The 24,471-nt window shown below is 38.3% G+C and overlaps 1 long non-coding RNA gene across 1 annotated transcript in view; it reads left to right on the top strand.

Moving 5' to 3' along the window:
* Nucleotides 1–5,960, top strand: part of LOC112646013 (uncharacterized) — a 43,940-nt gene extending 37,980 nt beyond the window's left edge. The window contains exon 7 of the long non-coding RNA XR_007408168.1: nucleotides 5,798–5,960. This is a non-coding gene — a long non-coding RNA (uncharacterized LOC112646013). The remainder of the gene's footprint in view (nucleotides 1–5,797) is intronic.
* Nucleotides 5,961–24,471: the final 18,511 nt, after the last annotated feature.

Below are 24,471 nucleotides of genomic sequence, written 5' to 3'. Positions count from 1 at the left end.
AAGGAATTTTAGCTCAGGTCTATCTCACAGTGGACTCAGTGGGTGTCTGGACCCATCCTGTGGTTATTCTTCGGTTCTAGAGTGCATAATTGGCACAGATGTACTTAACAGCTGGCGGAATTCCTACATTGGTTCCCTGACCTGTGGAGTGAAGGCTATTATAATGCGAAAGGCCAAGTGGAGCCATTATAACTGCCTCTACCTAGGGAAATAATCAATCAAAAGCAACACCGTCTCCCTGATGGGATTGCAGAGATTAGTGCCACCATTAAATACTCGAAAATTACAGGCGTGGTGATTCCTACCACATTCCCATTCAGCTCACCTATTTAGCCTGGGCAGAAGACAGATGGATCCTGGAGAATGACAGTAGACCATCATAAGCTTAACCAGGTGGTGACTCCAAGTACAGCTGCTACAGCAGATGTGATTTCATTGATTGAGCAAATTAATACATCCCTTGGTGCCTGGTATACAGTTAAATAAGCTGTCATTTTTTTCTCCATACCTGTCCAGAAGGTCTACCAGAAGCCGTTTGCTTGAAGTTGGCAAGCCCACTAATTTATCTCCCCTAAGTTACTTCAAGGAATATCAACTCTTGACCCCTGTCATAATTTAGTTTGTGGGAATTTCGATTGTCTTTTTTCCTCCTCTGTAAAATATCACATTGGTCCATTACACTGATGACATTATGTGGACTTGACCTAGTAAGAGGGAAGGAGCAACTACTTGACTTTGGGTGGTAAGAAATTTGCGTGTCAGAGGGTGGGGTATAAATACAGCTAAAATTCAGGGGCCTTCTACTACAGTGAAATTTCTAGGGGTCTTGTGGTATGGGGCATGTTGGAAATACCTTTTCTAATGTGAAGGAAAATTTGTTGCACTGAATCCCTGAACAACCAAGAAAGAGGAAGCACAATGTCTAGTAGGCCTTTTCAGATTTTGGAGCCAACATATTTCTCATTTAGGTGAGTTACCCCAACTCCACTACCAAGCAACCTAAAAACCGGCTAGTTTTGAATGGTGCCCAGAGAAGAGATGATTCTGCAACAGGTCCAGGTTGCTATGCGTGCTCCTCTATCCCTTGGGCTAGATGATCCAGCAGACCCAATGGTGCTTGAAGTACCAGTAACAGAGAGAGATGCTGCTGGATCCTTGGGGAGGTCCCTACAGGTGAATTTTAGTATAGGCCTTTAGGATTTTAGAACCGGGTCCCGCCATCATGTGCAGATAAATATTCTTCTCTTTAGAGACAGCTCTTGGCCTCTACCAGGCTTTAGTAGAGACTGAATGCTTGTCTCTATGCCACCAAGTTACTATGAGACCTGAAGTACTCATCATAAACTGGGTGTTATCTGACTTACAAGGTCATAAAGTTGGGCATGCACAGTAAGACTCCATGAACAAAATGAAATGATACATGCATAATCGGGTTGAATAAGCTCTGAAGGCAAGAGCAAGTGACATGAAGAAGTGGCTCAAATACCCATAGTACCCACTCCTGTTACACTTCTTTCTTACTCCCAGCCTGTATGTATGGCCTCATTGGGAGTTCCCTTTGACCAGGTGACAGAGGGAGATAGGACTTAGATGTGATTTAAAGATGGCTCTGCACGATATACAAACGCCACCTGGAAGCGGACAGCTGCAGCACTACAGCCTTTTCTGGGACAGTCCTAAAGGACAGTGATGAAGGGAAATCCTCCCACTGAACAGATCTTCAGGCAGTGCACCTGATTGTTCCCTATGGCCAAACATGGCATTAAATACCAGTTTGTGAGCTGTGGCCGATGGTTTAACTAGATGGTCAGGGAATTGGAAAACATAAAAACTGATGACAAAGGCATCTGGGAAAGATATATGTGAATCAACTTCTCTGAGTGGGCAAAAAAAAATGTTAAGATGTGTGAGCTCCATGTAAGTACTCACTAAAGGGTGACCTTAGCAGGGGAGGATCTTAATAATCAATTGAATGGAATGATCTGCCCTATGGATATCAGTCTTTGTTCCCAGTCATTTCTATTATCATTCAATGGGGTCATGAAAAAATGGTGATGGTGGCAAAGATGGAGGTTATGCATGGGCTCAATGACGCAATCTTTCACTCACCACATATGATCTGGCCCCTGAAATAATACAATTTATTGGGGGTGATTAACCAACTATCTGGTAACTGGTTTGATTATATTGGCAGATAGTTACTCTGGATACGGATATGCTTTCCCACATCAAGTGCTTCTATCAAAACTACAGAATGCCTTATCCACCATTATAATATTCCTCACAACATTGCTCTGATCAAGACTTCGCTTTGCAGCAAATGAAATGTGACAATGGACTTGTGCTCATGGAATTCACCGTTCTTACCATGCTCCCCACCATTCTGTAGCAGCTGGATTGATAGAAAGGCAAAATGGCCTTTTAAAGAATCAGTTACAGGGACTCCTGGGTGGCTCAGTGGTTGAGTGTCTCTCTGGCTCAGGTCATGATCTCGGGGTCCTGGGATTGAGTCCTGCATTAGGCTCTCCGCAGGGAACCTGCTTCTCCCTCCCTTATGTCTTTGCCTCTGTGTGTGGGTCTCTCATGAGTAAATAGATAAAATCTTTAAAAATAAATAAATAATAAATAAATAAATAAATAAATAAATAAATAAATAAATAAGATTCAGATAGAACACCAGCTGGATGGCAATGCCTTCCTCACAGGGCTGAGGCAAGTTTCTCCGGAAGGCTTGTATGCTCTTACTCAGCATCCACAATATGGAGCTATTTCTCTGATAGCCATGTTATAGATCGAGGGATCAAGGCCTGGAAATGGGAGTGACACCACTCACTATTACCCCAAAATATTAATGTATAATATATATATTATTAGCTAATTTTAAAAAAGCACACATGAATTAATAAAACATATCACTAAAGGTTTTGAATAAAAGATTCTAAATTTGCTGAGGTAGAGAGCACTAGAATAGAGCATTTCTGATTTTTCAGAAAATATTCATTTATTTATTTAGAGAGAGAGCACAAGTAGGAGGGACGGGGAGAAGGAACGAGAATCTCAAGCTGAATGCAGAGCCCAATGTGGGGCTGGATCTCATGACCCTGAGATCACCATCTGAGCTGACACCAAGAGTCAACTGGACACTCAAACAACTGTGCCACCCAGGTGCCCCAAGTATTTCTGATTTCTAGATCTCTACCATTTCTATTACAATAGGCTATCTCCTATTCAGAAATTCATCCTATCATACAATTAAAACTTATACATGATTAATTGGAAAAAAAAATAGCTACTCTATGGTAATAGTCATAGTAGTTGAATCTCTAAGACCCATTCCATCCCAAATGATTATTCTAAGTTATTTGTGATGATCTTTCTCTTTCTTTCTGCTACTACTTGGGTTAGGAATAGCAATGTAAACCATTTCTTGACAATTAAAAGTGAAACAAAGTGCACTGGTTGTCTCCTGGGAAAATTTTCTTTGCTCCAAAGTAAGAAATATGAGAAAAAGAGAACCATGTTATTTTTTCCACCTGAAAATTATTAAGGTATATGAAATGCATATCTGATCAACAAGTTAAAAGAGGAGTAGGCTTAACAAAGTGCAAAAGCAAACAATAAAGATAGCACAATTGAGACATGGAGTCTATATACCTTTGATAAAATCACTAGTTTATCAATTAAGCCAACTTTGGATCACAGCCAAAACCCTGGACTCTTGTCAAGCGATACAATAGATTATTGTATTTTAAGCCAACTTGATTCATGATTTTGCTTACTCATAAGCGAAATTATGTAAACTTATATAATTATTTTAATAGCTATCTGTTTATATTTTGCTCTATCCCATACAGTATGGGACTACATATAGTACACTTTATACCAAAAATAAAGACTACTCAGATTAAATATAAAAATATGCTTATAAAACTACACATTGGAAAAATACATTTTCAATTGAGCTTAATTTTGATTTTGTCCTCTTGGCATACATAGATGAATAGATCAGATTTAAAAAAATAATAAGTCACTGGAAATCGTGACTGCCAGAAAAAGTAGGTTGCTTTAGGTCATGTACAAGTGATTCACTGGCAAAGAACCAAGAAAATTGGACTCTTTTAAGGCTATAATTATCTCATATTAGTATTACAAACGTTTTGATAAAAATAAGAATTAAGTGCCTGTAAAATATCTGAATGTATTACATGTCAAATTTTTTAAAAGATAATGTTTAACACTATACACTCAAGGCCTTACCAAAATTGCCACAATCTTTTAGAACAGTTGTCACTTAGACAACTCAAAAGCCTACAGAAATAAGTCAATATATATACCAGAGAAGTGAGCTGGGTGATGACAAAGAAATTTTAGAGAATGCAAGGCCCATTTAAAGGGATCGGCTTCTATTTCATTTAAGTAGAGATTGCAGTTTTCCCAAAGACTGCCTGTAGACTACTTTGGTGGCCTCCAAATAATCACACTTTCTATTATTCATGTCATTATGAAATCACCTTCCATAGTAATTCTGGAAATTTCCATGTGATTAGCTTTGCCCAATGGGATATTTTTAAGTGTGTCACAAGTAGAGTACTGATAAATAAAAAATTCGTGTACTTAGGGGCAATTCTCTTACAGAATGATGGGTTTCATGATGGGTTTCATGATGGGTTTCTTGGCCCAAACAGCCAAGTGGAGAGCTCCACCCACAGAAACCAAGATACGCAGTCAATAGCCCCCAGCTGAGTTCCTAATTCTTCCTCTAGACTTAGCCTCTCAGTCTATATAGCACCTGCGAGAACAAACACTTATTCAACGACAGAATTATAGAATGTAATAAATTGTTCTAATTCACTAAACTTTGGGGTGGTTTATTACATAAAAAATATGTAATTGACATACTCCTTATTTCGGATTTTATGTTACCTCTTAATTTAAAAAAAAAATGTTCTCACAAAATGAGTGAAAGACAGGATAAATGTAGAATTTATGTCTTCTAATCTAGCTCAAACTTCCCATTTTCCCGAAGAAACTGTTGTCCTGGAGGCCAAGAGGTGGGTTCTCAAAATTAGTGATAGAGCCAGGTTATAGTATTAGTCTCAACAAGTATGTGAGTGCCTCGCTGATGTTTAATGCTATATTTAGACTAGATGGATTCACAGGTCAGTCACAGATCGGTGTTCCAAGTAAGTCTGGTGAAGTTAAAAAATACATAAACAATTCTTGTGCACCACTGTATATACCATACTAAACCATTTTCAGTATTCTTCCCATTATCCAATCCTACTCACTTAAGAAAATGTTTTTCTCAGCTTGTATAAAAGTAAGAAGAAGAAAGTTGGCTGATGAGAAGCTAGAGTCAGGTCTAGAGTAGCAGAAGGATGATTTCTTTAAATTGTTTTATGTAAGACTTAAAAAACCCATGATTAGCAATTTAAAACCCATCCCTTCCCCTTCATGAGGTATGCCATATTTGTGTTCCTTAAATGCCGAAAAAAGATTCTATATGTGTACAGTGTTTTAAAGAAAAAAAATCCCCTTCAGAATACCAATTCGAAAGCCTACCCTAGCATCTTACCATATGCACATTTCATTTTCAACATCCTTCTTGTCAACTAAGTGTAAATAATTCTAAAGTCTTCTCCTCACTGGATAGTGAGCAGTGGCTTAGAATAGTCTGACAGTCAGCAAAAACTGTTATAAAAGCTTGTGTTATGGGACACAAGAGGAGATTAAAGCACAGCCCTGTCAGTCTGCAGAAAAAGAACATGTTGCTCATGGCTGGTTATTCTCTTTTCAGAGCGCTGAACTTGGCAGTAAAATCAGTAGAAGTAAAGGGCAGAGGCATGGGACTGGCAGGGATACCGCAGCCCCTGCGGAGAGGCTGTCTGCACATGACATAACAGTCACCACGGGATCCGCAAGGCTACTGCTTGTGCATTGGTGTCACTGGAGAAACTAATCAAGTGGTAAGAATCAAGTTTACATTTTCAAAATATGGGTGCTTGGTTGCTCAGAAGTGGGGGGGGGGCGGTGATTACAGGCAGGATATTTAATAAAATGCTTAGAGATGTGTATCTGAGAGCAAATAACATGAGAGGGGGAGAAACACTCTTACAGACCAAAAAGCCATTCCATTTTAATTACAGAAACTGCTTACAGGGTGATGAGAGCTCCTGTTCTCTCTCTCTCACTAGATGATGTATGGTGATCACCAGGCCTTTTATTCTTTGTTGTAGTTATTGTTTGAGACATTTTTAGCACTTATCTTTTCATATTTGTTATTTTTTTTCAATTAGGCTTATTTGGAATAGTCTTCATATAAATATTTAGTTGTGATATGACTTAAAGAATTATTTTACCAGGGCTTCTGGCCACCAAATACCACTTCCATCAAAATGTATCTACACCATAACGTTTAGTCTACCACATACGTAGGAAAACTAGGATTTAGTGCTAGAGCATGAACATCTGTACTCTACAGAACAGGGGACAGAACTGGCTTTTGCTCCAAAGCTCTACTTATTATCGTTATATTTTATTTGTGCAAGAGTTACACTTGCACTTTCAAATATCTTCTGAATAAGAAGTAATATCTCATTTTAAAGACTATTTACTCATTTCCTAAATCACCTATAATTAATTTTGAATTTGGCACAAGCTGTGAAATTTTAATATAACCTCATTTACCTTTCAGTGTTTGGCCTACTATGTCATGGTATTTCACTGCTCAGTTGTAAGATGTATAAAGGGAATAATGCAGCATGACCAAGTGGGGTTTATCCCAGGGGCTTATCCCATGCACAGCTGGTCTAACATTTGAAAACTAATTAACGAATTTTTCCATGTTATCAGACAAAACAAGAAAAACCACATGAGGATATCAATAGGTTCAGAAAAAAAAACATTTGAGAAAATTAAAATTCATTTATAATAAAGTCTCTTCACAAACTTGAAATAGAAGGAAGCATTTTCAATATAATAAAAGGAAAGCATAAAACATCATATGTCATGTTGAAAGATTAAATACTTTCCCCATAAGACTATGAACAAAGCAATGATTTCCAGTCTACCACTTCTATTGAACAATCTAGCTGGGGTAATAAAACAAGAGACATAAATACAAGACATTTAAGTTAGAAAGGACAAACCGAAATTCCTTATTTATAGATGGCTTAGTCATCAATGCAGAGTCTACAAACAAAACTACTAGATCAAATAAGTGAATTTAGCAATGTTGCAGGTTATGAGATCAGTTGCAAAACAATTATATTTCTATACACACTAGCAATAAATAACTGGAAATTGGTTTCAAAATACCATTTATTAAAAATGCCGTTTAAAATAGCATCAAAAATATTAGTTAATTAAGGATAACTCTGGGAAGAAATATTAAATACCTATACACTGAAATTATAAATTATAAAACACTAGTAAGAGGGACTCCTGGGTGGCTCAGCAGTTAAGCATCTGCCTTCAGCCTAGGGTGTGATCCAGGATCGAGTCCCACATTGGGCTCCCTGCATGGAGCCTGCTTCTCCCACTGTCTGTGTCTCTGCCTCTCTCTGTGTGTGTCTCTCATGAATAAATAAACAAAATATTTTTTAAAAAATTATAAAACATTGTTAAGAAACATTGTTAAGACCTAAATAAAGAAAGAAATATATCCTGCCCATGGGTAAAAAGACTCAATATTGCTAAATTGTCAATATTCTAAATGGATAGATATTGGTTCAATATAATCCCTATCAAAATTCCAGTAATCTCTATTTTTTTCCAGTAGCCTCTATTTTTATGGGTAGAGACAAGAAAATTCTAAAATTGATATAGAAATTTAAAGGTCCCCAGTTGAGGCACCTGGGTAGCTCAGTTGGTTGGGCATTTGCCTTTGGCTCAGGTCATGATCCCAGTATCCTGGGATCAAGGCCTGTGTTGGGATCCCTGCTCAGCAAAGAGCCGGCTTCTCCCTCTGCCTCTGCCCTTCCCCACTGCTCATGCTCTTCTCTCATGCTGTCTCCCTCTGTCAAATAAAAAAAAAAAAATGTTTAAATAAATAAATAAATAGTCCTCAATAACCAAAATGACTGAAAAGAAAATCAAATGTTGAGGACTTACACTGCCTGATTTTAAGATTTGTTATAAAGCTATATAATTTAGACACTAGAATATTGGTATAAATTAAGATAAATAGAGCAGTGAAACAAAGGAAGTTCACCACACCTGTATGGTCTTTTGACTGTTTTTAAAACCTTCAAAACAGTTTAACTGGGAAAGGACAATCTTTTAAACAAGAAGTGATAGAAAAATTGCATATCTTTGTAATATCTTTAAAATAAAGGAAAAAAATCTCTGTTCCTAATCTCATACAATATATAAAAATGTACTCAAAATGAATCTTGAATATAAATGTAAGAGTTGAAATTATAAAACATTATATATTGGCAAAAATGTTAGTGCCTTGGTTTCACAAAGATGTATAACAAAGACTGTATACAATATAAAAGAAATAGTTAATTATAATTTATCAAATTTTAAAATTATTCTTCATAATCCACTGCTTTGACAATGACAAGGCAAACCATAGACCTGAAAGAAAACATTTCTAATAAATTAATATAAAATATACCTGATAAAAGACTTATGTCCAGCATATGTAAAGAACTTTTACAATTCAATAATAAAAAATCTAAGGTCCCAATTATAAATGATCTAGATTTTGATGAACATTTCAATGAAGAATAAATATAAATGATAAGCATATGAGATGTTCAACATCCCTAATTATTAAGAAATCTAAGCATAAATTATACTGAAATACCACAACACACACACCAGAATGGATGAAATTATAAAGATTAATCATACCAAGTTCTGACAAGCATGTAGAACAACTGGGACTTTTATATATTTCTAGTAGGAATGCAATATGTACAAACAATATGAAAAAAAAACAGTTTTTACAGTGTCTTAAAAAGTTAAACATATATTTGCCATAGAAACCAGCAGATTTATAAATGGATATTTATAGGAAATTTACATCTTTAAGAAAGGAAATGCTAATACCTATTGATGTATGGATAAGCAAATTGTAGTACAAAGGAACAAATAGAAAGATTGACAAAACAGAGGATTGATGAAGATGTAGAGCAATAGGTACTTATACATTTCTTGTGATTTGGAAACTTTATCCAAACGCTTCCATACTGATGGTACTTTTTTCCTTCTCTTCCCTTCTCTTCCCTTCTCTCTCTTCTCTTCTCTCTCTTCTCTTCTCTTCTCTTCTCTTCTCTTCTCTTCTCTTCTCTTCTCTTCTCTTCTCTTCTCTTTCTCTTTTCTCTTCCTCTCTCTTCTCTTTCTCTTCTCTTCTCTTCTCTTCTCTTCTTCTCTTCTCTTCTCTTCTCTTCTCTTCTCTCGCTTCTCTTCTCCTTCTCTTCTCTTCTCTTCTCTTCTCTCTCTCCTCTCCTCTCCTCTCCTCTTCCTCTCCTCTCCTCTCTCCCCTCCCTTCCCCTCCCCCCCCCTCCCCTCCCTCCCCCTCCCCTCCCCTCCCTCCTCCCCTCCCCTTCCCTTCCCTTTCCTCTTCCCTTCCCTTTCCCTTCCTTTCCTTCCCTTCCCTTCCCTTCCCTTCCCTTCCCTTCCTTCCCTTCCCTTCCCTTCCCTTCCCTTCCCTTTCCTTCCCTTCTCTTCCTCTCCTCTCCTCTCCTCTCCTCTCCTCTCCTCTCCTCTCCTCTCCTCTCCTCCCCTCCCCTCCCCTCCCCTCTCCTCTTCTCTTCTTTCCTGTCCTTTCCTTTTCTTTTTCCCCTTCCTTTCCTTTTTTTTTTAATATTTATTTATTCATGAGAGACACAGAGAGAGGCAGAGAAGTAAGGCAGAGGGAGGAGAAGGCTTCATGCAGACAGCCCAATGTGGGACTCCATCCCAGGACCGCAGGATCATACCCCGAGCCAAAGGCGGATGTTCAACTGCTGAGCCACCCAGGTGTCCCATCTTTTTTTCCAAATTATTAAAGTATAGTTGGCACAGACAGTATTTCTTTAAGGTAAATATACAGCTACCTTGTAAACCATGCATTTACCCACTGATCATTGATTAGTATACAAAGTTTTTGTAATAATGCTCATTTCAGTTTTATATATGATAGCCAAAAACTGAGAGTGAGGAGAGGAGAAATCTGGCTGAAATAGAGTCCACTTGCTGAGATTCAACTTCAAGCAAAGGCTTTCTCCTGATCTTTGAAATCTGTATCAGCTTTTAGACTGATTGTCACACTCTCCTCAGGGTGGCTCTGGCAATTAACTGAGTAAAGTTACAGTATCTGAGGTCTTTGAGCAGTATCCAGTCAATGTATGAGCAAGGCAATAATAGCCAAGGCAATAGGCAATCTTTTGGGTTAACTTCCAACTAATGAATTACTAGCTGTCTCTTGACAATACAGGGTTCTTCTACTGGACTGCCTTTGTTTGAACCTCTGCTTTGTGCTGCTTAAGATTACAGTCCAGTGACTCTTCTTTCCCTTTTCTTTCAGAGGTTATTTAACAAAAATTTTTTTGCACATCTAATTCTATCTCAGTACTTGCTTCCCAGAGAACTCAGCAAGTACAAACCCATCCATCAGTTAGCAAATGATTAATAGATAGTAATTTATTCACATAATGGAATACTCCACAACACTAAAAACAAACCACTAACACACAAACCAACATGGATGAATCTTACAAATACTTTAATGAGCAAATACAACCAGACACAAAAGAGTATATAACATATAACTCCATTAATAGAAAGTTTAAGAAGTGACAAATCTAATCAATGGTGAAAGAAGCTAGAATAATGATCACTGATGGGCTAGGAAGAAGCACAACAGAGATTCATGGGTTATTAAGATGTTCTTTATGTGTTCTTTATGAACCATCTAGGTGAGGGTTCATGGGAATAATACAATACAATACAACCCTTGACAATACAGGGTTCTTCTACTGGACTGCCTTTGTTTGAACCTCTGTTTTGTGCTGCTTAAGATTACAGTCCAATGACTCTTCTTTCCCTTTTCTTTCAGAGGTTATTTAACAAAAATTTTTTTGCACATCTAATTCTATCTCAGTACTTGCTTCCCAGAGAACCAGTTGCATTTTTAATGCCGGCATTTTACCCATGTAAAAAAACACTGAGTTGCACATTTGAGATTTATTCACTTTATGTACCTAATTGAATGCTTTTTATATTTCATTTTATTCTCCCATAGCACATACACAAAATACTTTTTTGAATTAATAAATTCATGTTGGTCCAACAACATGAATTAATGTTGGTCCAACTTTGTCTTGGTTTATATGTGGGGCAGCTGAACATTGTTGGAAAACTTTTCACAAGTACACATTTCAGTAGAAAAATAAATTCATGATCTTTATCTTCCACTAGACTTTAAATTCTGCCCTGAAATTCTTTTATATTTCTCTATTCACTTCTTTTAGCAACTTTTTGTAATGACTACTTAATACATTCTTCAGGTCTCTATCTTAAAACTATGATTCTATCAGCCCTCTCTCACACTTCCTACGAGTATATAAGTCACTTCCCATCCCAAAGAGAAAATAGAATTGAATAGAATATAATTTGCCTACATTAACAGCATAATTTTAAAAAATAAGAAGTATAAGAATCAGAAAAAGCTGCAACTAATCACAGATGATATTACTAATATGAAAATACACAGAAAATATTAAAATTCAAAGTGGGTTTTAGCACATTTCTAGACATGAGATCAATACAAAAATATCAGTTGCATTTTTTTTAAATATTTTATTTATTCATGAGAAACACAGAGAAAGAGGCAGAGACACAGGCAGAAGGAGAAGCAGGCTCCCTGTGGAGCCTGATTCGAGACTCAATCCCAGGACCCCAGGATCACAACATAAGCCAAAGGCAGACTCTCAACCAATGAGCAACTCAGTTGCATTTTTAATGCCAGCAAAAATTAGTCAAAACTAATTTTTAAGTAAGTGACATCAAAGAAACTGAGCAAGGTGTTTGAAGAATCATCCCTTTCACAGAGGGGAAAAAAATAACATAAGGAGTCAAAGACCGGCAAAATAAACTTTGGATTTCTGACATCTAATTCAAAGCACACAGTAACCAAGTGACTGCTGAATGAAGATTAGGACAGGTAAGTCTCAGTTAGAGAGTGCTATGGCATTTTTACCCAGCAGCTTACCATTCCATTCCCCCATGTACTGGTGGCCATGTGGATGGTGGCGCTCATGCTCAGAGGTGTCTTGCTGCTACTAGAAGACTAATATGGACCTCACACATAAAATTCTGTAGTTGTGCATTTTGACCTGTCTGGTGGTTTCCTGAAGGACAGGCAAAAAAAGCTGATCTTTGGTTTATTATCCCCTCATCCTCCATCTTGGACTGCTGTGGATTTCTAGGTGCTGGTGGTGATGTCTGTTGAAAAATTTAAAGATGTGCATTAAGGAAGGGGACAGCAGATGAGGTAAGCAGAAGACGATCCAAAAGCCCAGGAAATGTGGAGTCTGAGGAAGAAGTCTCCTGATAAGGGCTCAGAAGGGGCAACACATATAACAGGACACAGAGTGCAGTGCGCGTGCACAGAGCTGGATGCAGGCTCAGAAACAACTCAGAACCCTAATCCTGCATCCCTGGGCGATCTGCAGGCTCCACAGAGCAGGTGGGGAACTCTAAGGCAGAGATGCATGCAGTCTGGCTTGTCACTGAAGGAGTACCCCGAGTTCAAACCCAAGCTACAAAGACTGGGAAAGCAAGCAGTATTTTTTTTCCTTTTTTTTTTTTTTGGCTCCAGGCATTGAAGTAAGCCTGTGACACATGACTGGGTGACCGCTGAGATAGCAGAGCACACTACAGTGACCTTACATGGCAAGGAATGTAACTTTTGAAAAACAGTTTGGAAAAGTTACTAAACAAATGGACAACTCTAGTCTTAAAAATCAACAATAACATATCCTGGAGAAGGGAGAGAATCTGATTTCTTGATCTACCACTTTATAGTATGAAATATCCAGTTTTCTAAAATAAATTGACAAAAGTCCCCATGATGCTGATATTGGGCTTAGTAGACAAATACTTTAAATAAACTGTCTTAAATCTGACTGAAGTTCTAATAGCAAAAGAAGACCATGGACAAAGGATGAAAGAAAACCAGTAAAACTATTTGTGAACAGAATTAGCATACCAGTAAAGAGATACAAATTATAAAAAGGAACCAAATAAAAATTCCAGAGCAGAAAATTACACTAAGGGAAATGAAAAATTCACTGGAATGGCTAATAGCATGTTGGAGATAGCAGAAGGAAGAATCAGCAAACTTGGAATAGATCAGTAGAATTTAGGCAATCTGAAATATGCAAAAGAAAAGAATGAAGACAAACAGAACCTCAGAGAAATGTGGGACACATTAAGTGTCCCAACAAACCCATAATGAGCTTATTACAAGGAAAAGAGGAGGAAAAAGTAAGAAACACAAAATACACCAAAATAATGGCTAAAACATTATAAGTTTCTTAACATTTTCTGCATTTCCAAGTAGCTCAAAAAACTCCATAATGCATGCATGCAAAGAGCTACTACCTAGACACATCATAGTGCAAGGGGTGAAAGCCAAAGATAGACACAATCTTGAAAGCATCAAGAGAATAATGACTTGCTTGACACATACAAGGTCACTCAGGAGAATAAACACATGATTTACCATCAGAAACATTGAACATTAAAAGGCATCTGAATGACATTTTCAAAGTGCTGAAAAAAAGGGAAAAAAAATCCTGTTAACCAAGAAATCAATGTCCAGCAAAACTCTTTCAAAAATGAAAGAGAATGAATGAAAAAAAAAGACATTCTAGATGAAAATGCTGAAGGAATTTTTTGCTGTCATACATGTGCATTAAGAAATATCCCCCCCCCCAAAAAAAAAAAAAGAAAAGAAATATTCCAAACAAGTTTTTCAGGCTGAAAAAAGTGACATCAATGACAAATCAAACCCACATGAAATACCAAAAAGCATCAGTAAAAGCAATTATCTAGGTGATATGAGACACAGTAAAATTACATATCTCTTCTCCTTCCTTTTCTTATGCAATTTAAAAAGTAATTACATAAACAGTAACTATAAAATTGTTGGACCTTTACATTATAAAAATGAGCTATTCTTGACAAGAGAGGATGAGACTGATACTACATTAGAATGTGGAAATAACATTACATGGTAAATCAAGTCCATAGGAAAAAAAATGAAAACCCAAAATAATAAATACAAACGTTAACACAAAAATTCTGTAAATATGTACTTGTTCTCCTTTATTCTCTTAGCTTTTTCAAAAGATGTAAGATTTCATGAAACAGTACTTATAACTATGTATCATTAAATTTGTAATAGTAATGGTTGAACAACTTCATAAATCTACTTTAAATATTTGAATTTTGTGGTACGTAAAAAGTATTTTTTTTAAGTAAATAAGGAGATAGTTTGGAAGACTGATTTTTCTGGGACAGGAAACAAACCACAGATATTTTAGAGATAGCTTTAAAAATCTAAAGAATTGACAAATGGAAAATAAAACTTTTAAAATTTGTTGTTCAATTCATTCATCTTTTAAAATATTTTATTTATTTATTTATTTATTCATGAGAAACATCGAGAGAGAGAGAGAGAGAGAGAGAGAGAGAGGCAGAGACACAGGCAGAGGGAGAAGCAGGCCCCGTGCAGGGAGCCCAACGTGAGACTCCATCCCAGGTCTCCAGGATCACACCCTGGGCTGAAGGCGGCGCTAAACCGCTGGGCCACCCAGGCTGCCCTAATTCCTTCATTTCTATCTGCTAATTTACCTTCCCCATTTTAGAATTTCTCTGAGTTATGTTGTTAGAAACAGAGCATGGGAGGAGGAGCAAGATGGCGGAGGAGTAGGGTCTCCAAATCACCTGTCTCCACCAAACTACCTAGAAAACCTTCAAATTATCCTGAAAATCTATGAATTCGGCCTGAGATTCAAAGAGAGACCAGCTGGAATGCTACAGTGAGAAGAGTTCGCGCATCTAGCAAGGTAGGAAGACGGGGAAAAAGAAATAAAGGAACAAAGGCCTCCGAGGGGGAGGGGCCCCGCGAGGAGCCGGGCTAAGGCCGGGGCGAGTGTCCCCAGGACAGGAGAGCCCCGACCCGGAGACGCAGGAGCTGCACCGACCTTCCCGGGGGAAAGGGGCTCGTGGGGAGTTGGAGCAGGACCAGGAGGGCGAGGAGGCCCTCGGGCTCCCGGGGACAGTAACAGAGCAACTGCGCGCCCAGGAGAGTGCGCCGAGCTCCCTAAGGGCTGCAGCGCGCACGGCGGGACCCGGCGGGACCCGGAGCAGCTGAAGGGGCTCGGGCGGCGGCTCCGCGGAGGGGGCGCGCGGCCCCGGGAGCAGCTCGGAGGGGCTCGGGCAGAGGAAGAGGCTCCGTGCGGAGGGCGCTGCGCGGTTCCAGGAGCAGCTCGGAGGGGCTCGGGCGGCGGCTCCGCGGAGGGGGTTGCGCGGCCTGGGAGCGCGAATCCACCAGCGCAGGCTCCGGAGCACAGGGCGCCGGGACACAGCCCAGGATCCCCCCTCCCCCCGGGACAGGCAGAGGCCGGGAGGGCCCAGGACAGCGAGGACGCTCCTGCCCCAGCTGAGCAGATCAGCGGCCCCGCCCCGGAGCCTCCAGGCCCTGCAGACGGAGAGCTCTGGAGTTCCTGCCGGAGCTGAATCCAGGTTTCCAGAGCTGCCCCGCCACTGGGGCTGTTCCTCCTGCGGCCTCACTGGGTAAACAACCCCCACCGAGCCCTGCACCAGGCAGGGGCACAGCAGCTCCCCCAACTGCTAACACCTGAAAATCAGCACAACAGGCCCCTCCCCCAGAAGACCAGCTAGACGGACAACTTCCAGGAGAAGCCAAGGGACTTAAAGAACACAGAATCAGAAGATACTCCCCGGTGGTTCTTTTTTTGTTTGTTTGTTTTTGTTTTTGTTTTTGTTTTTGTTTTGTTTTGCTTTTTGATTTGTTTCCTTCCCCCACCCCCTTTTTTTTCTCCTTTCTTTTTCTTTCTCTTTTTCTTCCCTTTTTTTTTTTTTTTTTCTTTTTCTTCCCTTTTTTTTTTTTTTTTTTTTTTTTTTTTTTTCCTCTTTCTCTTTTCTTTCCTTCTTTCTCTCCTCTCTTTTTCTCTTTTTCCCAATACAACTTGCTTTTGGCCACTCTGCACTGAGCAAAATGACTAGAAGGAAAACCTCACCTCAAAAGAAAGAATCAGAAACAGTCCTCTCTCCCACAGAGTTACAAAATCTGGATTACAATTCAATGTCAGAAAGCCAATTCAGAAGCACTATTATACAGCTACTGGTGGCTCTAGAAAAAAGTATAAAGGACTCAAGGGACTTCATGACTGCAGAATTTAGAGCTAATCAGGCAGAAATTAAAAACCAATTGAATGAGATGCAATCCAAACTAGAAGTCCTAACGACGAGGGTTAACGAGGTGGAAGAACGAGTGAGTGACCTAGAAGACAAGTTGACAGCAAAGAGGGAAACTGAGGAAAAAAGAGACAAACAATTAAAAGATCATGAAGATAGATTAAGGGAAATAAACGACAGCCTGAGGAAGAAAAACCTACGTTTAATTGGGGTTCCCGAGGGCGCCGAAAGGGACAGAGGGCCAGAATATGTATTTGAACAAATTCTAGCTGAAAACTTTCCTAATCTGGGAAGGGAAACAGGCATTCAGATCCAGGAAATAGAGAGATCCCCCCCTAAAATCAATAAAAACCGTTCAACACCTCGACATTTAATTGTGAAGCTTGCAAATTCCAAAGATAAGGAGAAGATCCTTAAAGCAGCAAGAGACAAGAAATCCCTGACTTTTATGGGGAGGAGTATTAGGGTAACAGCAGACCTCTCCACAGAGACCTGGCAGGCCAGAAAGGGCTGGCAGGATATATTCAAGGTCCTAAATGAAAAGAACATGCAACCAAGAATACTTTATCCAGCAAGGCTCTCATTCAAAATGGAAGGAGAGATAAAGAGCTTCCAAGACAGGCAGCAACTAAAAGAATATGTGACCTCCAAACCAGCTCTGCAAGAAATTTTAAGGGGGCCTCTTAAAATTCCCCTTTAAGAAGAAGTTCAGTGGAACAGTCCACAAAAACAAAGACTGAATAGATATCATGATGACACTAAACTCATATCTCTCAATAGTAACTCTGAATGTGAACGGGCTTAATGACCCCATCAAAAGGCGCAGGGTTTCAGACTGGATAAAAAAGCAGGACCCATCTATTTGCTGTCTACAAGAGACTCATTTTAGACAGAAGGACACCTACAGCCTGAAAATAAAAGGTTGGAGAACCATTTACCATTCGAATGGTCCTCAAAAGAAAGCAGGGGTAGCCATCCTTATATCAGATAAACTAAAATTTACCCCAAAGACTGTAGTGAGAGATGAAGAGGGACACTATATCATACTTAAAGGATCTATTCAACAAGAGGACTTAACAATCCTCAATATATATGCTCCAAATGTGGGAGCTGCCAAATATATAAATCAATTATTAACCAAAGTGAAGAAATACTTAGATAATAATACACTTATACTTGGTGACTTCAATCTAGCTCTTTCTATACTCGATAGGTCTTCTAAGCACAACATCTCCAAAGAAACGAGAGCTTTAAATGATACACTGGACCAGATGGATTTCACAGATATCTACAGAACTTTACATCCAAACTCAACTGAATACACATTCTTCTCAAGCGCACATGGAACTTTCTCCAGAATAGACCACATATTGGGTCACAAATCGGGTCTGAACCGATACCAAAAGATTGGGATTGTCCCCTGCATATTCTCGGACCATAATGCCTTGAAATTAGAACTAAATCACAACAAGAAGTTTGGAAGGACCTCAAACACATGGAGGTTAAGGACCATCCTGCTAAAAGATAAAAGGGTCAACCAGGAAATTAAGGAAGAATTAAAAAGATTCATGGAAACTAATGAGAATGAAGATACAACCGTTCAAAATCTTTGGGATGCAGCAAAAGCAGTCCTAAGGGGGAAATACATCGCAATACAAGCATCCATTCAAAAACTGGAAAGAACTCAAATACAAAAGCTAACCTTACACATAAAGGAGCTAGAGAAAAAACAGCAAATAGATCCTACACCCAAGAGAAGAAGGGAGCTAATAAAGATTCGAGCAGAACTCAACGAAATCGAGACCAGAAGAACTGTGGAACAGATCAACAAAACCAGGAGTTGGTTCTTTGAAAGAATTAATAAGATAGATAAACCATTAGCCAGCCTTATTAAAAAGAAGAGAGAGAAGACTCAAATTAATAAAATCATGAATGAGAAAGGAGAGATCACTACCAACACCAAGGAAATACAAACGATTTTAAAAACATATTATGAACAGCTATACGCCAATAAATTAGGCAATCTAGAAGAAATGGACGCATTCCTGGAAAGCCACAAACTACCAAAACTGGAACAGGAAGAAATAGAAAACCTGAACAGGCCAATAACCAGGGAGGAAATTGAAGCAGTCATCAAAAACCTCCCAAAACACAAGAGTCCAGGGCCAGATGGCTTCCCAGGAGAATTTTATCAAACGTTTAAAGAAGAAACCATACCTATTCTCCTAAAGCTGTTTGGAAAGATAGAAAGAGATGGAGTACTTCCAAATTCGTTCTATGAGGCCAGCATCACCTTAATTCCAAAGCCAGACAAAGACCCCGCCAAAAAGGAGAATTACAGACCAATATCCCTGATGAACATGGATGCAAAAATTCTCAACAAGATACTGGCCAATAGGATCCAACAATACATTAAGAAAATTATTCACCATGACCAAGTAGGATTTATCCCTGGGACACAAGGCTGGTTCAACACCCGTAAAACAATCAATGTGATTCATCATATCAGCAAGAGAAAAACCAAGAACCATATGATCCTCTCATTGGATGCAGAGAAAGCATTTGACAAAATACAGCATCCATTCCTGATCAAAACTCTTCAGAGTGTAGGGATAGAGGGAACATTCCTCAACATCTTAAAAGCCATCTATGAAAAGCCCACAGCAAATATCATTCTCAATGGGGAAGCACTGGGAGCCTTTCCCCTAAGATCAGGAACAAGACAGGGATGTCCACTCTCACCACTGCTGTTCAACATAGTACTGGAAGTCCTAGCCTCAGCAATCAGACAACAAAAAGACATTAAAGGCATTCAAATTGGCAAAGAAGAAGTCAAACTCTCCCTCTTCGCCGATGACATGATACTCTACATAGAAAACCCAAAAGTCTCCACCCCAAGATTGCTAGAACTCATACAGCAATTCGGTAGCGTGGCAGGATACAAAATCAATGCCCAGAAGTCAGTGGCATTTCTATACACTAACAATGAGACTGAAGAAAGAGAAATTAAGGAGTCAATCCCATTTACAATTGCACCCAAAAGCATAAGATACCTAGGAATAAACCTCACCAAAGATGTAAAGGATCTATACCCTCAAAACTATAGAACACTTCTGAAAGAAATTGAGGAAGACACAAAGAGATGGAAAAATATTCCATGCTCATGGATTGGCAGAATTAATATTGTGAAAATGTCAATGTTACCCAGGGCAATATACACGTTTAATGCAATCCCTATCAAAATACCATGGACTTTCTTCAGAGAGTTAGAACAAATTATTTTAAGATTTGTGTGGAATCAGAAAAGACCCCGAATAGCCAGGGGAATTTTAAAAAAGAAAACCATATCTGGGGGCATCACAATGCCAGATTTCAGGTTGTACTACAAAGCTGTGGTCATCAAGACAGTGTGGTACTGGCACAAAAACAGACACATAGATCAGTGGAACAGAATAGAGAATCCAGAAGTGGACCCTGAACTTTATGGGCAACTAATATTCGATAAAGGAGGAAAGACTATCCATTGGAAGAAAGACAGTCTCTTCAATAAATGGTGCTGGGAAAATTGGACATCCACATGCAGAAGAATGAAACTAGACCACTCTCTTTCACCATACACAAAGATAAACTCAAAATGGATGAAAGATCTAAATGTGAGACAAGATTCCATCAAAATCCTAGAGAAGAACACAGGCAACACCCTTTTTGAACTCGGCCATAGTAACTTCTTGCAAGATACATCCACGAAGGCAAAAGAAACAAAAGCAAAAATGAACTATTGGGACTTCATCAAGATAAGAAGCTTTTGCACAGCAAAGGATACAGTCAACAAAACTCAAAGACAACCTACAGAATGGGAGAAGATATTTGCAAATGACATATCAGATAAAGGGCTAGTTTCCAAGATCTATAAAGAACTTATTAAACTCAACACCAAAGAAACAAACAATCCAATCATGAAATGGGCAAAAGACATGAACAGAAACCTCACAGAGGAAGACATAGACATGGCCAACATGCACATGAGAAAATGCTCTGCATCACTTGCCATCAGGGAAATACAAATCAAAACTACAATGAGATACCACCTCACACCAGTGAGAATGGGGAAAATTAACAAGGCAGGAAACAACAAATGTTGGAGAGGATGCGGAGAAAAGGGAACCCTCTTACACTGTTGGTGGGAATGTGAACTGGTGCAGCCACTCTGGAAAACTGTGTGGAGGTTCCTCAAACAGTTAAAAATATACCTGCCCTACGACCCAGCAATTGCACTGTTGGGGATTTTCCCCAAAGAGACAAATGCAATGAAACGCCGGGACACCTGCACCCCGATGTTTCTAGCAGCAATGGCCACGATAGCCAAACTGTGGAAGAAGCCTCGGTGTCCAACGAAAGATGAATGGATAAAGAAGCTGTGGTTTATGTATACAATGGAATATTACTCAGCTATTAGAAATGACAAATACCCACCATTTGCTTCAACGTGGATGGAACTGGAGGGTATTATGCTGAGTGAAGTAAGTCAGTCGGAGAAGGACAAACATTATATGTTCTCATTCATTTGGGGAATATAAATAATAGTGAAAGGGAAAATAAGGGAAGGGAGAAGAAATGTGTGGGAAATATCAGAAAGGGAGACAGAACGTAAAGACTGCTAACTCTGGGAAACGAACTAGGGGTGGTAGAAGGGGAGGAGGGCGGGGGGTGGGAGTGAATGGGTGATGGGCACTGGGTGTTATTCTGTATGTTAGTAAATTGAACACCAATAAAAAAAAAATAAAATAAAATAAAAAATAAAAATAAAAACAGTATTTATAATAGCAACAAAAAAAAAAAAAAAAAAAAAAAAAAAAAAAAAAAGAAACAGAGCATGGAGAAATTAAGTGAGAGGGATTTATTGCTGCTCCTGTTGCCATGTAGTAATTTTTTTCTAGATTAAAATCCTTATGAATTTAGCATAACATGATTTAAATGTGCATGTTATTTTTTTTTTAATTTTAAATGTGCATGTTAATAAAGAAAAAAAAAACTTAAGATTTTTTTTTTTCCAAACCATAGGCAAAATACCCATCAGATAGCTAAATAAAAACAATAAAATCACTACTGCTCTTTCTGGTGTTACTCACTATTGACCCTCTACCCTGGTCCTGGAGCGTGCCATGTACAAATCGACTTTTTGAAAACCCCATTCATCATGTTTATTTTGAGAGTAAAAGATGAGTTACATAACAGCTAGAGGAGGTTCCAATTAATATTTGTAGAGTATATCAGTCTCTTCAAATTAAAAAAAAAAAAAGACGATTGTTATTGTAAGGATCTCTTCTAAGTAAAGGAAATACAGGAGCCAAATTATAATGCTATGCCTAATTGATTAGTAAACCCAAACAAGCAGCTCCTGTTAGTGTCCCAACTCACTATTCTGTTATTATAGGTGAGCTTTAAAAGGGTGAAGTGGTATTCATTATATGCTCATTCCAACTTTGCTGCTACCGCAGCAAGTATGTTATTTATATGAGAATGAGGCTAATGAAGAAGAAAAAGGAAAAATTGTATCTGTGGATATATGCCTCATGGTAATCTCTGTTCCCCTAAAATAGATACACCTTAGTGGTAGCTCTGATTTCTTAATACTGGTAAGACCATTTCCAGCTAGTTCTCTACATCTGTAGAAGTTGCCAAGTGAGGGGACCCTTGAATTTGGACATAGACCATTGGTACTTTTAGAATAGCTGATATTTCATATGGATTAGGTTCTTCCTTGCATTCCTTTCTCTCAAGTCCCTAATGCTCATAGATAGCTTGATTAAGAGGAATTCCAATGAACCCTTTGGTGCTGAGCTTAGCAGAAATACTAGAGGAGTCGCAAAAGAAAGTGTGTTATCATAACAACAACAATAATAATACTGATTATAAGTTTCCACTTACTGCTTTTTTGTCAGATGAATTACTTACACTATCTCATTAGTTCCTCAAATGAGACAGGCAAAGTAGGTATTGTTAAGGGTGAATAAATGGAAAATTTAAGTTTTCTCAAATTCACACAGGAAATAAATGTAGAAGACAGACTTCAGTTCACTATTTCCCTGAATCCACTTCAATTTGTGACTTCCAAAGTTGTTTTAGAATTGTCATCGCTCTCCCTTCACACACACATGCACCTACATACAGTACCACAGTTACATTTGTTAGTCAGATATCTTTGTCTCTTCAAATAATAAGTTATGTTTGTTGACGTTAACTCTTTGCATTGGAATGGGGAAAATGAGCTTTATCTTTTATCCTGATATAGTTAAGAAAGACTGTTTAGATAAGAGAGAAGACCCTTTATATAAACTGATGTTTTGGGGCAGAGTTTTGTTCTGATTTTTGATCTTTTTTAGCTTTTTCTATTTTTAAAATTTAAGCTCAGACAATGACCTAGATTTTGGCTGTGATCACCTAGGAAATTTTAAGTGACTAGCTATTTCTAAGCTGATCTATTCTGGAATCGATACATGCAAAGGAAATCCACAATTTTATTTAAGAATTTTTAAAAATCTAAGTTCAGTGGTCACAGTAGAAAATGATGTTGGCAGTGAAATATATTCTCCTTTATTTTATTGTAAATCAGCCTCAGGAAAATATTAGAGATGAATGAAGAAAAACATTAGAATAACTAACAACACTGAGAAAAACACAGTGGTTGTTCTTGTACCACATCATTTGACAAAATGACATGTTGCAAGGATAACATATCTTAATGATTTATTGATAAACATTCTAACTGTAAAGCATAAGCAACCAATTATTCCACATTTAACTTTAAGATGAAAAAGTTTCTTTTCTGGAGTAGTTTCCCCTAAATGGTCAATTTTTAAGTTCTGCAAATTTGCTTATCCACTGACTTGTAAGCCTAGAAAACAGTTCAAGTAGGGATTTCTTTCACTTTCATGGCTGGGTCATTCAAGTTATTGTCTGAAGACTCCAATTGAATCTGGAGTAATGGGTGTAGATGGTAAGAGTTGGATACTCAATGATAAAGTATAGTAGCGATAGCTCAATTCACAATAGAAGATCTGGGACCTCAGATCTGGGGAGTGTCTCACTGGTTTCTAGCAATATTGGCACAGCCTAAGTCACTGCAGTAGGGATTATTCAGAAGTAGTGCAAGGTACATCTTTACTTATCCCCTTGCCCTCTTTTTATCTGTTTATCTATCTACCTATCTATTTATTCATTTTTAAAGCTTTATGTATTTATTTGAGAGAGAGAGAGAGCATGACCAGGAGGGGCAGAGGGAGAGAGAGAGTCTCAAGCAGCAGAGCCTGATGTGGTTCTCAACCTCAGACCCTGAGAACATGACCTGAGCCAAAATCAAGAGTCAGACACTTAACCGACTGAGCCACCCAGGTGCCTCTCCGCCCATTCTTTTTAATTGTCCTAGTGGGCTCAGGTCCTATCACTATCTTTCTGACTTTAAATCTCAGGGATGATACTCAGGCCATCTCTACCTAACCAATCTTTTTTGTTTCAGAATTATCCTTCTATCTTGTTCCAAAATCAGATGATTTTTTTTCCTTTTTTTTTTTTTTAATTCTCTACTAAGCAGAAGTGATAAATTAACCCATCCTAATTGATGCTATGGAGCTAGTATGATCTCTCTCTTTCAGTCTGATTCTCTCTCTCTCTCTCATTTAGTCTCCTACTCAATCAAACATTTGATGAATCTATAGGGTATACCTGCTTTCTGCTAGATGCAAGATACATTCTAGGGATTTAATTACCTAGAAGGAAGTTCAGATCTAGTAAGATGCAACAGTTATATATAAACAAATAATTGGAAGATGAACGAATGATTATTATGATCATGGTATGTGTCAAAGTATTTAGAAAAAAAAAGGATTTTTTTGGTCATGGAAACAAAGAAGAAAAACAAATTTTATTTCCAAACAATTGGAGCTTCTTTTTTTTTTTCAGGAAATTGTCATTAGACATTTTAAAAAATTAAAAAGTAAATGGAAAGAAAATCAAGGTTAGGTAATGGAA

Source organism: Canis lupus, chromosome 34 (genome assembly GCF_003254725.2).
Source record: "Canis lupus dingo isolate Sandy chromosome 34, ASM325472v2, whole genome shotgun sequence".
Classification (NCBI taxonomy): Eukaryota; Metazoa; Chordata; class Mammalia; order Carnivora; family Canidae; genus Canis; species Canis lupus.
This window is presented reverse-complemented; position numbering and strand designations above follow the sequence as displayed.